This window comes from Diadema antillarum, unplaced genomic scaffold (assembly GCF_040938485.1).
Source record: "Diadema antillarum isolate AM-2024a unplaced genomic scaffold, OU_Dant_1.0 scf00000101, whole genome shotgun sequence".
In the NCBI taxonomy this organism is placed as follows: Eukaryota; Metazoa; Echinodermata; class Echinoidea; order Diadematoida; family Diadematidae; genus Diadema; species Diadema antillarum.
This window is the reverse complement of record NW_027270990.1, coordinates 588485-603140: the sequence shown is the minus strand read 5'-3', so window position 1 is coordinate 603140 and position 14656 is coordinate 588485.

Below are 14656 nucleotides of genomic sequence, written 5' to 3'. Positions count from 1 at the left end.
CACCCCTTGGCTAATTGAATCATTGCACATAAGTTTATGGAAATCTTTCCACGTATGACAAAGTAATGATATTCTAAATGCTCCTTTCCTTTACAGATACATATCAATACTTCAACTGTTGCCATGTCGGGTAGGCCCTAATCGAGCTTTCTGGTCCTGCTGATAGGAATAAACCTTGGGGTTAAACTTTCGTATACACTTTGATCAAAATTCATTAAGTGTTCGATAAAGGATTTGTTGAATGTGGCGCCATGGCAACCAAAGGCAGCAGATTTATTTGATCAATAGAGCCCCACGGCAGAGTCCATCATGTGCCACCAACTAGCATGCAGTTTAGTTTTTGCGCTCTTTCACAACCAGCACAACATCACACCCTAGAATGTCTTCCCGTGTGATTGAGTTGCTTGCACCATTACCACACCAAAGTGAGGTCGAGATGACTCCGATTGTTTATGTCTGCTTCTTAGGGCTATATCAGGAAGCTTAGCCTTGACATTTAGTTCGCTGCAATTTGTGAGACAGCTTTGGCAGGTGCCTGTTGTACTCCCCGCGCCGAATTTTGCATATACTAGGACTTTTTTTTCCACGTCACTCAGATGAACGTGTACCTCCAACAGGTGTATTTTCTACAGCTACCAAAGCCTCGCCCCACATCTACCTGTATACGTGTTTGTTCTTATATATCCGTCATATAGAACTACTTTCGATCTTTCGTGAATATTCCGCAACATCATGCAAAACATTCTTAATGATGAATTCGTGGTCAACAACCGCTTATTTCATTATGATCGATAGCCAGATCGATCCTGAGACGTGGTAGTAAATCACCAGAATAAGCAAAGTGTTTTCAGAAGTTTTGCGATAAGTAAATCATCTGGTATGCTCTAATTTTAAATTTACCAGTTTGGACCCTTGAAACACTTTTTGTGTGAGATAGCGATGAAATCTAGTGTCAGCTTCGCTTCAAGTCCATAGCAAAACACGATAAGGTAAGCGGTTGACATGAAAACGCACTATATAGGCCCAACAACACTTCGAAGATAATAATGATAATACTAATAATGATAAGGTCTTCTTTATCCCGGGTGTCCTCTTCAGTGTTGCCACTACTTTACCAGAGGACCCTGTCATTATTACAGTGTACCCCTTTATCCACCTGGGTCGAGAGGGATATGATGGTTTAAAATAAACATCTTGTCCAAGGACGCAAGCACTGGGCGGGAATCGAACTCCGGTCCCCCGATACGGAGTCGAGAGTCTTATCCACTATGCCACAGATCAGGGAGGTGGGAAGAGACTCCCCTGCACAGATCACGACAATCAATAATAGTAATCTGTCATTCGAGCAACTACACATTGCTGTGGACGATGCAAGCAACAGCGAGGTAGAACGCCCTTTTGCTGGTCCCACGAGAGGATAAAGCTCGCGTGATGAAGCCACTCACGATAAACATTCAATGGTACCGCAAATTAGTTCGGTCGCACCTGGTGTACCTGGGCTAGCGCGAAGAGGGAGGAGGAGAGAGAGAGTGTGTGTGTGATTATCAAAAAGAAGAGGAGACACAGTGGTAGAGAGAGAGGGATAGAGACCCAACGTAGCGTGAACACGTGCGTGTCACTGATCTTAACTCCCTGACAATAATCACTCGTATGCTGTCGTACCCCGTTGCCCCCTCTCGATGTTGCGCACCACCCATCACCCTGCACCGTGATTATTCAAGCGCAAACGGAATATTGCATGCTGCCGCAATACACACATTGGCTCCCTTTGTGCAGGGAAGTGCGTATTCACTGGAATGTAGGGCGAGAATCGAGAGGATACATTATTCTATGCTGTACCGATACTTGCCCATGTTATGCTCTCCTTCGGAGACGGTGTAAATTCCATGACGCATTCACTTGTGGCGTCGAGTACTTGTACTTAGACGGAGGTTTAACAACAAGGTTGATAAATATTGTACATCAAATCGACAACGAGCACTTAATTTGTCATAGCGTGAGGGTGTGTTTGTTTCATGTTTTTAATGTCCACCGTATTTCATTATCACAGAATTTTGCCATATTGCACTCAAAAGGTGAGACTTATGAGTAATATCAATGGTTAAACTAGCGTTTTCAAGATTATTTATGTCGATATACCACTCAGCAAAATGACACTGATTACCAGCGATCATTATGTCACATGACTCTTTTTTTGTGGCATCTCGGGATTAACATAGATAACACTGATCAATAAAAAGTCTTAGATGCGAACGAATCCCCAGGGGGCAGAGGGTCTCGCACAAAGGTTAGATTTTAGCCCTCCACTGCGCATGCCCGAATCTTAGCTGCACTGAGTATAGGAAAGGGCGCCACTAGCAGTGCGGTCTAAGGTAGATGTGAATGTATTAGTGAGGAGTCGGGAGTGATCGACAAGACTAGTTATACCGTTCCCTCCCGCTGTAATCAGCGAATCAGCGAGCAAAGTTGCCACAACTGCAATAAGGGCTTGACATTTGAGTCAGAATCTGTACAACCAATGATGGACAAAACAAGTGTGAGTGCTGATAGAAGCTGAGATGAAGCTAGTGCACGTGTATAGAAATTTACACTGTGACAAAGAAATTCCAGGTTATACTAGTATTGGTTTACTTTCACTGCTGATGGTAACCTAGTCGCTGTGAATATATATAAAAGACTGAATTCCAACTTCCGATTTGGCCGGGTAACCTTTACTTAACACAACATAACTCTCGCAATAGCAAAAAATAAAATAATCTTGGCAAAGATTCCATTATTACTACTACCATCAGTTGTCATGAGAATTGGTATTATCTTCTGACTTTCCCAGTGTCTCTGTTAAATGTCGAGTTCTTGCTCGGTTTTTTGTGTGTTTTGTTCTTTTTTTTTGTTCTTTTTTTTTTAGCTTTCGCCCTTCGAAAGTTCGGAAATCTGACGCCAGTAGTGGGAAAAAAGTCCGTGGATCGCACATATACATTGTGATAACAGTAAACTTAAGAGCCACTTCAAATACTGGAAAAGCGCAAGATGATGTTTCCGTGGCCTTGAAATGCAGAAAAGTCAAAGGTAACTCTTGGCGAGAGTCTCCTGTATGGCCAAATAAAGAGTTAGTTTTTGCGAAAAATTCGCAGAATTGGACCGAACTCACACACAAAACATCAACAACAACAAAGAACTGTTACATACTGTTTAATGAAAATCGAATTATTTTGCTACACCATTTTGAAGAAAAAAACAACAACAACACGCCAGTGACACTGAATCGCCGTTATAGAGATTGCCAAGAAATGTAAGATTATGCACAATATCATTTTAATTCTGCACGCTTAAGAGTATGAATCAGGCAACATGTTTGTCTGCTTCTTTTGTCATTAGAATTAGCATTAGCAATTGGCTTTCAGCATCATAACCATGAGTTTCTCCGTAGATGAAGAATAGTAGTAAAAACACGTGTTTCCCCTTACGTGCAATGATAGCAAGGGTTTGTGTAGAACATTACATTATACACTGGTATGACGTAAAGCATAAATTATCACCAATTCAGTTTATTTATTGAACAACCAAGTTTTGTTTTGTTTTTATTTTATTTTTGCAAATGCAAGATGAAATTGTGTTGATTTAATGCGTGACTGTAGTATGCAGGTGTGATTGTGTTTTCTGAAATGGCCTCAGGTGTTTAAGATTTATGTGCATTGTATGTACATTGGTACTGTGTGAGAGACACGCAAAAGGAGGCATTGCGTCGATTGTCTTTACATTTTGCATGCGCAGGTGTTTCTTTTATAGAACCTGTGTTATGGGCACTGTGATGAATACAGGCATGTTCGATAAACTCCCGTCGTATCGGATTCCAGCAGCGGTATCAAAAAACGCAAACAAATGGAAATTGGTAGGAGTAGCTGGCGCACATGAGTCACCTTATTTCTCCTTGCACACACCGAGCTAAAGGAGTGTTCTTTAACTCGGTCTCGGCTATTTTCTCGACCTGCTATGTGCTATTTTAAGGCGCGAGCTTAAACATTGCGAATAACAATGTCAAAATTGCTCTCAACCACAGCTGCTATAGAAGTATGACTGGTATACTGTAAACTCAGTACCATTATCATAAGCAGGGTTAGGAATGGAATCCTATATTGTCTTGGTGTGCGTGCTCAAATTTCAGACCTCTGAACTATGATAGTTGCTCGATCTTGTATGTATATTCATTTACAAAAGAGGGGGATGTGCAGATGTCTGTCTGTTTGTTTGTTTGTTTGTTTGCTTGCCTGCTGGCTTGATTATTTGCTTGTTCATTAATTGTGGAGGAAAGGGATGGTGTGTAGAAGGTTTCCCAGTGGGGCCCCGTGTAGCATCGAGTACAAGTGCAATCGTGAAGAACGCAAAGAGTCACAGTCTGTATAGACATGGGACTAAACGAATCAAGAATGTGCCAGATAGGCATGGGAATAAACATTACCATTTATTTTTCGGGACTAAGGCCCATGTCATCATCTATATCCCAGCAAATATACGTCCCAGTGCTCAAGGCTGGAAAATGATAGCGTATCACGTGATGAAGACAAAAATGTTTCTATATAAGGATATGACGGATTAAACCATCTGTTCTTCCATGTCATGCAACTTTATCAGATACTACTACTCCGTAAATCTTGTACAGTGACGATTTTTATCTTATCCGTGTTTTTTTTGTGTGTGTGTGTGACGCACGGGAATTCGGTCCAAGTCTTTCAAGCAGAAATGAGGCCAAGTGTTGAAGTACAATACCGTTTATTTTCTGTGGAGATCACCCTGTGTATGGCTAGTTGTCGATAGGTTGGAGCATTGAAATAGTGAGGATGTCTACGAGGGGTATGTCAGTATGGGGATTAATTTGAATTCTTCAGACAGGCGGACTGACAGGCAGGACAGATAAAAAGATAGAAAAGCAATCCGTCAGGCGTGGGGGGGGGGGCGATTTAAGGAATAAGCCAAAAGACTTAAAAACATCGCTCCTGTCAGGAGGTGGAGTGGTAGTAAGAATCTTCAAATCGCGTTTCGTCAGAACGATCTACTAGACACATGCCTTGGGTCATTTTGATTTTGTTGAATGCATGCATGAATTTAATGTGCGACCAGCATACCCAGCACCGTCATTAAACATAGAGCTATGAACCTATGTTTCATGAGCTTGCTGAGTCTTTGCTCAATCATCCCAGTAATTAGTTAGATCCATGAGTAATTGTGGTCATTTTCGCAATGTTGGTCTTAATCTTATGCTAGGGAGTGACATGAATTGTAAAGTGCATGAAGGCCTACTATACAACAGTACTGACTTAATTCTTTTTGTCGATGCTGGTGTTAGGTAGCCCCAAATTATATTAAATATACACAAGTCATTATCCAACTCTCTTTAGCACTGAATTCAACCTACTCACGATAGTCTAGCGAAAACAAGACAATAATTCGGGGGGGGGGGGTCGTGGAGGCTTGGGAGGGTTGGAAGGGTTAGGGATGCGGTGCCGGTGGTTTGACAAGGAAGCAGGGTCTAAGGCGGGATCAGCCGCTGTGATGTGATTATGTCTCTTCGACGGAGAGAAAGTTAATAATGTACGAAAAGCGCAGTCAAGAGTCGGCAAGGCTTATTGGGAAAACCAGAGGGATGTCCCCTCAGAATTCTCTCCCCAAACGGTCCCACTTTTGCAATAACACACACACATACACACGCACACACACGCTCACACACACGCACACACAACACACACACACACACACACACATCCACATACACCCACATGTATATCATAGTGTTATGTATGTGTGTGCTTGTATAAAGAAAGAGTGTGGTATTATAACATACGGCAGCAAAATATCACACGCTGAGCATTGCCACCTGCCTCGAAAATAACGTCAATATATCAATAATCCCGACTTAATTCAAAAGGTGAACTCAATGCCACCAAGCAGGTCGTAGTTGGATGGATATACACATCGGCTGAATGCATATACAATTACCATCTATAGGTATGTGTGTACAAGTATAGATAGATCGATACCAAGATAGATATAAAGAAAAGTTTACAAGAATGAATCGTTACATAGGACATTAACCCCTATGGAATGTATTCACTGAATGAACCTTACATGTACAGTCCAAAGAGTCGTCGTGTAATTGGATAGGTCATTCTCTGCTGTAGTTCAGTTGCTGTCAGTCTTTGCAGGTCACGTGGTACGGAGTAAAATTCACTCCCTTGAACCCTATGCACTCAGAAAGATTGTTGTATAGCTGTGTATATTTATAGTGCAGTTGCTGCAACGCGATACAGATGGCACTTCTTGTTGTTGTTTTTTCATTCGTTTGATCTCCGTACATAAGAACAGTGATTAGAACCATTAAAAGCCTGTTCTTGCGTGAGATTACATTAAACCGAAGCAAAACTATGCCGACAGAATTGAAAGGGCTGGTGAGGTATAGTTGAGTAGACGCTCTGACGATAAAGTTCACGAGGCGCAGGTTCGTGGTTAAGGAGCAGCGAAGTGGATAAAATGAACGCGTAATCAGTATTAATGTACAATATCATTAGTTATATGTCAACCTCATGCGCGTTGATGAGATGATTCCTCCGAGGTAAAAGGACTGAAGGAAAAGGAGTAGAAAGAGAACGACGGATGAAAATAAAAATGGCAGGGACGACACATACTATATGCTGCTTTCAAACTGGCCGCTAGGACAGATCAAGGGTATACAGTACAGAATATGTGGTGTTTCGATGTAGATGTCTGCGATTCATGTCTTTTGTCACCCGGGTAGCCGACGTTTGATTCCAACGAACTGACTCATAGGAGATAAAGACGGATTTAGTTTTCGATAGCGCAAAGCGAATCAATGCATCTACACTTTTACTGACCATGACTATATTTTGTGGCGAAATTGCACTCACTCTATTTCAATTTTGTTCGTTCTTATTCAAGACACGTGCGGAGCTTTCACCACGTATCGCGCACGAATGATTCTGTTAATAATTCAAACGATGTAAAAACTGCCTCATGCAATTTCCCTGATAACTTCTCCACCCTTCCCGTATAGATTTCGTGGATCATTATTATCTGGCGTCTCTCGCGCTCATGACCGTAAAATGCTGGTACTTAAAGGTGTTATAGAAATATATGATATACATTCAATCATGACTATAATGTGTTGTAGAAGGATTCGTTTAAATGAGGGAATGAAGACACGACAAAATGTCGCAGTTGATCGTCATCCATTGTGATTGTGTCTTAATGTTATTGTCTTTCTCCCAGCCCATTAAATTTGACGAAAGGACGTTTGCGAAAATTGTCATTGTTTCTAGGAAAATATGCATACTCAATGAGATGTATACACCCACAAGCAAGCGCGAGAGCACACACAAATTATATTTCACGTGTGCGTACGCACATTGTGGTGTGTGTGTGTGTGTGTGTGTGTGTGGTGGAGTAAAGAGAGATAGCTAAAGATGCCACGTAGGGCAAACCTGCCCAAAACACTTTGATAGAGCGAGAGCAATTAGATAATCCACGATGATAGCGTTACCTAGGATACGAGATACTGGGTATAGTTTGAAATTGTTTCGAGTTGGCAAAGAATGGAGTTCATGGGAGTTCAATTTAACTTTTAAAAAGGAGTTGGCTCCGATGAACAGAACGATGAAAATGTCAGCGTAGTCGGTCAAAACTGAGAAAGCGATAGAAACTTCCCGTATTAACTTTTTACGAAGTCGAGACTGAGGTCACGACCATATTAGGCAAAATATAGATAACGTGATGTGTAGCCCGACAAATCTCCGTTGACTTGCTCCCTAATCCTATCTAAATCGAATTCATCGTTACCTTATCTACTTTGTGCATAATTATCATGATTGCTTTGGAAGTTGTCGCTGCTTCGTGATAACAATCATGTGAAACTATGCGATTTCACAACTTTCTCTTATCTTTATTTGGTCTGATTGTATATTGCATTCGCTTATTTTTTTTTTTTTTTGGCTTAAATCTACTCATTTTCTTCATAATCAACTTGAGCGTGGAATGATTTTTTCCCCAAAAGAACTGATGCTCGTATATACAGGGTGCTATAAATTCAGACGATCTACCCTTTGCCTTGTTCAAGCATGCATCGGAGAGATATCAATCCACTGTCGATTCCCGTGTTTATTGCCGTGTATTAGGTGGCGCAGCCTCACAGACTGCAAGTGATACAGCTGTGATGGCACGCACGTCGAATTCGGATCAGAACACTCGTCCTATCACTTTCGTCACATATTCCCTTCTATCATCCGTCAAATTGGTTATATTTACGAGTCGGAAATATAATTCTCTCACGAGTAAAGCGCCAGCGAGACAATAATAATGTATTAACGTGCTTTAATGAGATATAAAACGAGGATCTATACTACAAGAGGAAAACATATAGTTATTTCTTCTTTTTCTTTTTTCAAAACAGCAGCCGCTACTCGAAAATTATACAATGATTTGCGAACACACACACACACACACACACGCACACACACACAAGTTATAAGCCAGGAAGAGAGAAAGAGACATGGCAAAACTTTGGCAAAGCAAGTGTACCAGTCAACTGCATTGTGTTCAAAAGTTTATCACTTCTCTACCACATGCACGGTGATGACAGCATACTTTTCTTTATTTTCATTGTAGATTTTCCGATGCCGCTGTTTAGCTCCCTGTCGGTTGACATACTGTGTATACCCATGATTTTGATAAAAGACCTTGTAACATCATTTCATACGGGATATCGTAAGCGTATACTTTCATATCAAATCACACACACATCAACAGTTACTGTCAGCCACAATTTTTCATATCCTTGTCACTCTAATCTTTAATGTGTTTGTGTGTGTGTGCGTTTGAGTTCGTGTGTGTGTATGTGTGTGCTTGTGTGTGTTTGCAATCCTTTTCTATATATCTCCTTTTATCATCTCATCTCTTTCCGTCTCTCCGAGGTTTGTTCTTTTTATTGTTACCTTACCTTTGCTTGCCTTTCCAAGCTCCAGCTCTACTTTCCGGTAAAACGTCAGTTGTCGTTGATTACTGTTACTGATTAAAATGTTTCTATAGTCCTTTTTTACTCAATTCCAGCGATATGACATACGTCTTTCTTTCATCGCACTCTTGCCTTCTGATGTTTGCAACAATATAGCGGGTTTTATGTTGATTTATTTGCATCTTATAGTGGTTAGTTTTCGTTGAACAAGAAGTTTCACAGAGTTCACGATAAACTTTTGGCGGTAAAGGTTATGTATAATACCGCATTTTACCTTTCAGATTGCACGGCCATGCTCTTATAACTATGACATTCGAAAACATAGTTACTACATAGTGTGCAAGTGTTTAAACATCATGTGTGTTGTGCACACGTGTTGATTGGGTTGTTCACACGTGTTGATTGGAAGCAGGGATAATCATTACCTATGGCAATTTCTTCACATTTATATTTTGGTTCCAAGAATTATATTCCCTTCATTAGATTTCGTTTATTGCGAACGTGACCGTGGGTACAGACATACCGCGATTCTTGTTTGTTTGTTTGTTTGTTTGTTTGTTTGTTTGTTTGTTTCAATCACTTCATCACCTGTTGGTTTGGCGTAGCTTCTAAAAGTGGTCGTTGAAAAGTACGCTTACTTCTCCTCATTTTACACAAAGTGAATTGTGCTCGGTGTACTAAGAAAACTCCCCTAAGGGTGAAATTAGCACTGTAGTCACGCAACGAATGCAGAATCTTGTCTGCGCATTCTGTTAAAACTGAGCTTATTCGTGGCATCTCTAATCCAGCCCCCTCAGAATGCGGTGAATTTAATCATTTGAATAATGTGTCTGTCGTGCATGTCAAGTATTGAACAACACAACAAGACGGACAAATTCAGAGAAGCTCAGGGAGTTAGATTTTGTCGGCAGTAGCGTGTCTTCTTACTCCAACCAGAGGATTACCATCCACGAGTTCTCAGTGCTGATAACATCATCGCCTGAATCTCGTCCAGTCCCGATTTATTTATTTATTTTTTTTTTTGGGGGGGGGGAGGGGTTGATTATGTCTACATTATGTAACTATTAAAATGTTTTCAAATTATTGCCTATTTAGGTTCCTGTATATATATATATATATATATATATATATATATATATTATATATATATATATATATATATATATATATATATATATTATATATATATATAATATATGTTTATATATATATTGTGACGAACTCGCCTTCTCGTCGTGAATAAAGTGAGTCTATTTGACTGTTTGTACAAATGTCTCCGCGAGCCGTGTCAGGATGGCCGAGTAGGCGGGGTTCGTTTTGTTGCAGTTTACAACGATCCCTTTAAATTATTAAAACTACTAGTCTATATGCTACCATGTATTATGTTGTGTCAGAAGCAGCTCACCAACACAAGCGGCACACATACCAAGTTCAGCATCACTTAAAGTATGTCACTCTCAAGCGTCACTTGTAGAGGATGTTAAATTGGTACACTCATTTTGTTACCAACTTTTACTACCAACTCTTGCTACCAAGTTCTGTTACCAAGTTGTGTTACCAACTTTTGCTACCAACTCAGTCACGCTAACGTGGAACACCTTTCACAACCATATGGTTGCACAGGCTGGTATCGTTGATGGCACGGGGTAAAGTGCTGTATCGCACAGTTACCAACTTCCTCAGGCGACGACTGGAACTTGGATTGGGCACAGGGCATATGCGACAAGTCACATTACCTCTATTCCCGAAATCCAACGGCGACGACTGGAACTTGGATTGGGCACGGACTATGCGACAAGTCACATTACCAATATACCCGACATCCAACGGCGACGACTGGAACTTGGATTGGGCACGGACTGTGCGACAAGTCACATTACCATTATACCCGAAATCCAATGACTTGCTAGTTGGTCTTCTTATAGCTCAGGAACGGTGCTGCTAACTCAGCAATATGTACCACCACTTTCTAAGCTATTGCATTATGGTAGTACCCTCAAGAAGACACAGTGAAGGCAGCAGTTCAGGAACACATGTACAGTTTATTACATATAGAAGCGAACATTAACAACACATTGGAAATGTATCATACACGGGCTGCTTGTTGCGGACTATGTCACACAACGGCCACTTTATATGCCTCTCCTCCTATCGCGGAATGAGGAGGCAATCCCGCACGGCCGTGAGTAACGCGGGTAACACCCATAGTAGTCATTTAAATTGTTTACAATGTTGGTGTGGTTACAAAATTCGTACAATGATTATACGTTTTAACAGTATCTCTTGTACATGGTTACTATAATTCGGCATGTATCATCGGTCTAAACCGGAGTTGGTATTGAAATAATCCAAACTTGCCCATGACAAACAAGTAACCACATATCTAATAATAAATATTAAAACTCATAATAATGCACTACCACATTACAGCATTTGCCAAACGTTCCAATCGTGCCCCCTTTCTATGCTATAGGCACAATCGATCATAACAAATTATAATCGAAACGGTTAAATCGAATCGGTTCCACCGAATTTCGTTACAATATATATATATATTATATATATATATATATATATTTATATATATATGTATAATATATATATATATATATATATATGATAATAACAAATTTGAATTTAATTTAACTGAATTCATTGCCAAAATATCAAATTCCTTACAGGAACATTAAACTTATATTTTGAGCAGAATGTTCTTTTTTTTTTCTTCACAAGGCATAATATTGTCGTGGTTACATGATATAATAATAATGATATTAAGAAGAATATCATGATACACACACGCACAAACATATAAATATTGTATATATACTGTATATAGATAGATACATATATACACTCAGCAAAAAAAAAGTAAACACTTTTTCGAGGTCATACTTTTCATAGAAGATTTTTCTGAAAATCAATGTATTAGATACCATATTAAAGGTAATCTAATTTACTATTAAGCTAATATGTTTATTAAAAAGAAAACTTTACACATGAGTGAGCACATTAGTTTTTGTCCTCGAAGGCACAAAATTAAAAATTGCAAAATTTGACATGTTCTCTTTCATTTGCAAATGCCCTTTATGATAACATTGATAACAAAAGACCTGTTTAACACAATGAGAGACATGAGTGAAATAGGAAAAATAAGTTTTTGTTCTCTTTTTCTCTTTATAACCTCTAAGAAAAACGAAGTAGGAAACGCAGGGAATAATAAGCAGAAAAATGATTGAATGAGCGGAATTTCTTTATTTCATTTAATCTAGTAAGTTAAAATCCATGTGACAATTTTAAGAACCAAACATTATTTACAATTTCCTAATTTGAAAAAAAAAAGCTCAAATTTCTACCATTTCTGTTAATTATTACTTCTCTTCCTTCATTTGAATTTAGATTGGACATAAGATGCTTTATATTCCGCCATTTTTTTAGCCTTCATTGATCTTTTGGGCATTAAAGATATCATAGAGATCAAAGGTTTATTTTTGCAACTTAATTCATGTTTCTTTTTGTGTGAAATTTGTTGTTTGTTCTTATTGTTCTATGGAAGAGCACATATACGCATGAATGACAACTTGTTCAGTTTTGCAATTTTTACTTTTGTGCCCTGGAAGAGAAAAACAATGGTGTTTACTCATGCGCAAACTTTCCCTTTTTGTTAACCTACCAGGTTAATAGCCAATTAATTTACCTTCAATATGGTATATAATACGTTTGCTTTCAACCACATATCTTATGAGAAATCTAAACTTGAAAAAGCGTTTACTTTCTTTTTTTGCTGAGTGTAGATATATAATGAATACAGGCTACAGATGCGTAATTGTATAATCATGGTTTACATGACAGTGTCCAAGTAACTTCATTGCTGTATCACGGGTATGAAAGAGCAAAGCTGCCGGCGGTCTAACGTTACCCCGCTGCGACTGGGTAGCCTATATTGCAAAGTTTAATCATGAAGCTGTGTCACTACGTATTCCCCCCCCCCCCCCATTCTAACCATCCAGTGCTTACAGCAGCCCTATAGACAAGCGAATCTGATTTCAGATAGAACATCGAACGTAGATCCGTATCAGTGCTCGTACGCCCTCCATGCGGTTTGTACGCCTGACTGCCAAAATAAAACCCTCAACTTCCAATTCACGCTGTTTGTTTCTCTACCGTTTCTCTAACGAGGTGATAATGTGCCACTGTAGACGGAGTCAAGCTTGTTACTTTTTTGGCACGCTTTGCTTTTTTAAATCCTTTCTGCTTCTTCTTTTCGGGAACGTCACAGAATTTAACCGCAGACGATTGTTGTTGCTGTTGTTGTTTTCAGAATTGCAGAACGAACGATGTGGTAAACAAATTGTATCGCCAGGTTACAACCGCGGCCGCCGTGTACCACTTGACATTTTCCTCGTAAAGAAGTGGATAATCACAGACCGTCGGATATCTTGACTAAATACCGTCCATCCTTCTAAGATGTCCCGCTCGCCCTACCTGTCGCTTGACCTCTTCTAGCAAACATCATTATTTACCTCTAGCGAACATGTCTGAAGTGCCGGGAATCATCGTTGTTGCTGTCTCTTTCGTAGCCGTGATAGAGTATTGCCCCCCCCCCCATAATCTCATTCCCGCTCCCTCAAATTAGAAATAAGAAGAGATGATTCGAGATTTTCTTGAAAGTTAAGTTCCTGATAAAACAAACAAACAAACATTATGTCACACAGTAAACAACGTGCCTAGCTGGGCTGACGTTTTCCTTGGCTTGAATACACTTGTTGTTGTTGTTTTTTTTTCAAATTCGTTTAATAAAGTCAAATCGTAAAGTTGATCAAAGGTATGCAAATATAACAAGATATTTGCATCAATAAAGAGAATGGTTATTTTTCTATCCCAGTGATCGTTGCCATTTGAAAACACTAAATGAGAACTCCGGATGATTTTCAGATTTTTACATTAGAACAATATTATAGAAAGGGGTTATGCTGCATATAGGGTACAGAGTTTCAGAATTTATAGTGATTTTGATGAGGAATAAGAATGTTTTCAAAATTTATAACAAATCACAGTGAACAAGGATGGTAACATGGCAGCTTCACCATGCATAAAAATGCATGAGTAGGGGCTCAAGGAAGCAAAACAGAGATCATCATAATAGTATGATCTTTCTCACCGCGCCACCATGTAGCTACTAAACTATAGCAGCTCCATGGTGTCACATCAGACATGACTGTTCACTTTTCTTTTGCTCTCATGTTTTTTTTCCTCTTATCTTTTGCCTAAGATACTTCAGCAAACACCATGTATTATGCGGATTTACCGTATACTAGCCGCGTGATAAGTCATTCATAGTCATTTCCTGTTATGTACCTCGACATTCATTTCTTGTTAAGGAGAATATATACGTGGAAATGTATATCCGGGCTTTGCACTCTGGACGCGCTGCGTATAAATCCTCTCGTATACGGGATCCATTTGTCCTTACGATTTGTGAGCGTTTTGATTTGTTAATGTGTCGAGAATCATGACAGACTTAAATCCGGAAAGCCAGAGCGAAAATTCGTACCCCCCCCCCTCTCTCTCTCTCTCTCTCTACATTATGTTGCATCCAACCGCGATACAAAAATCTTCATTCATAATACTGTCGGCGGA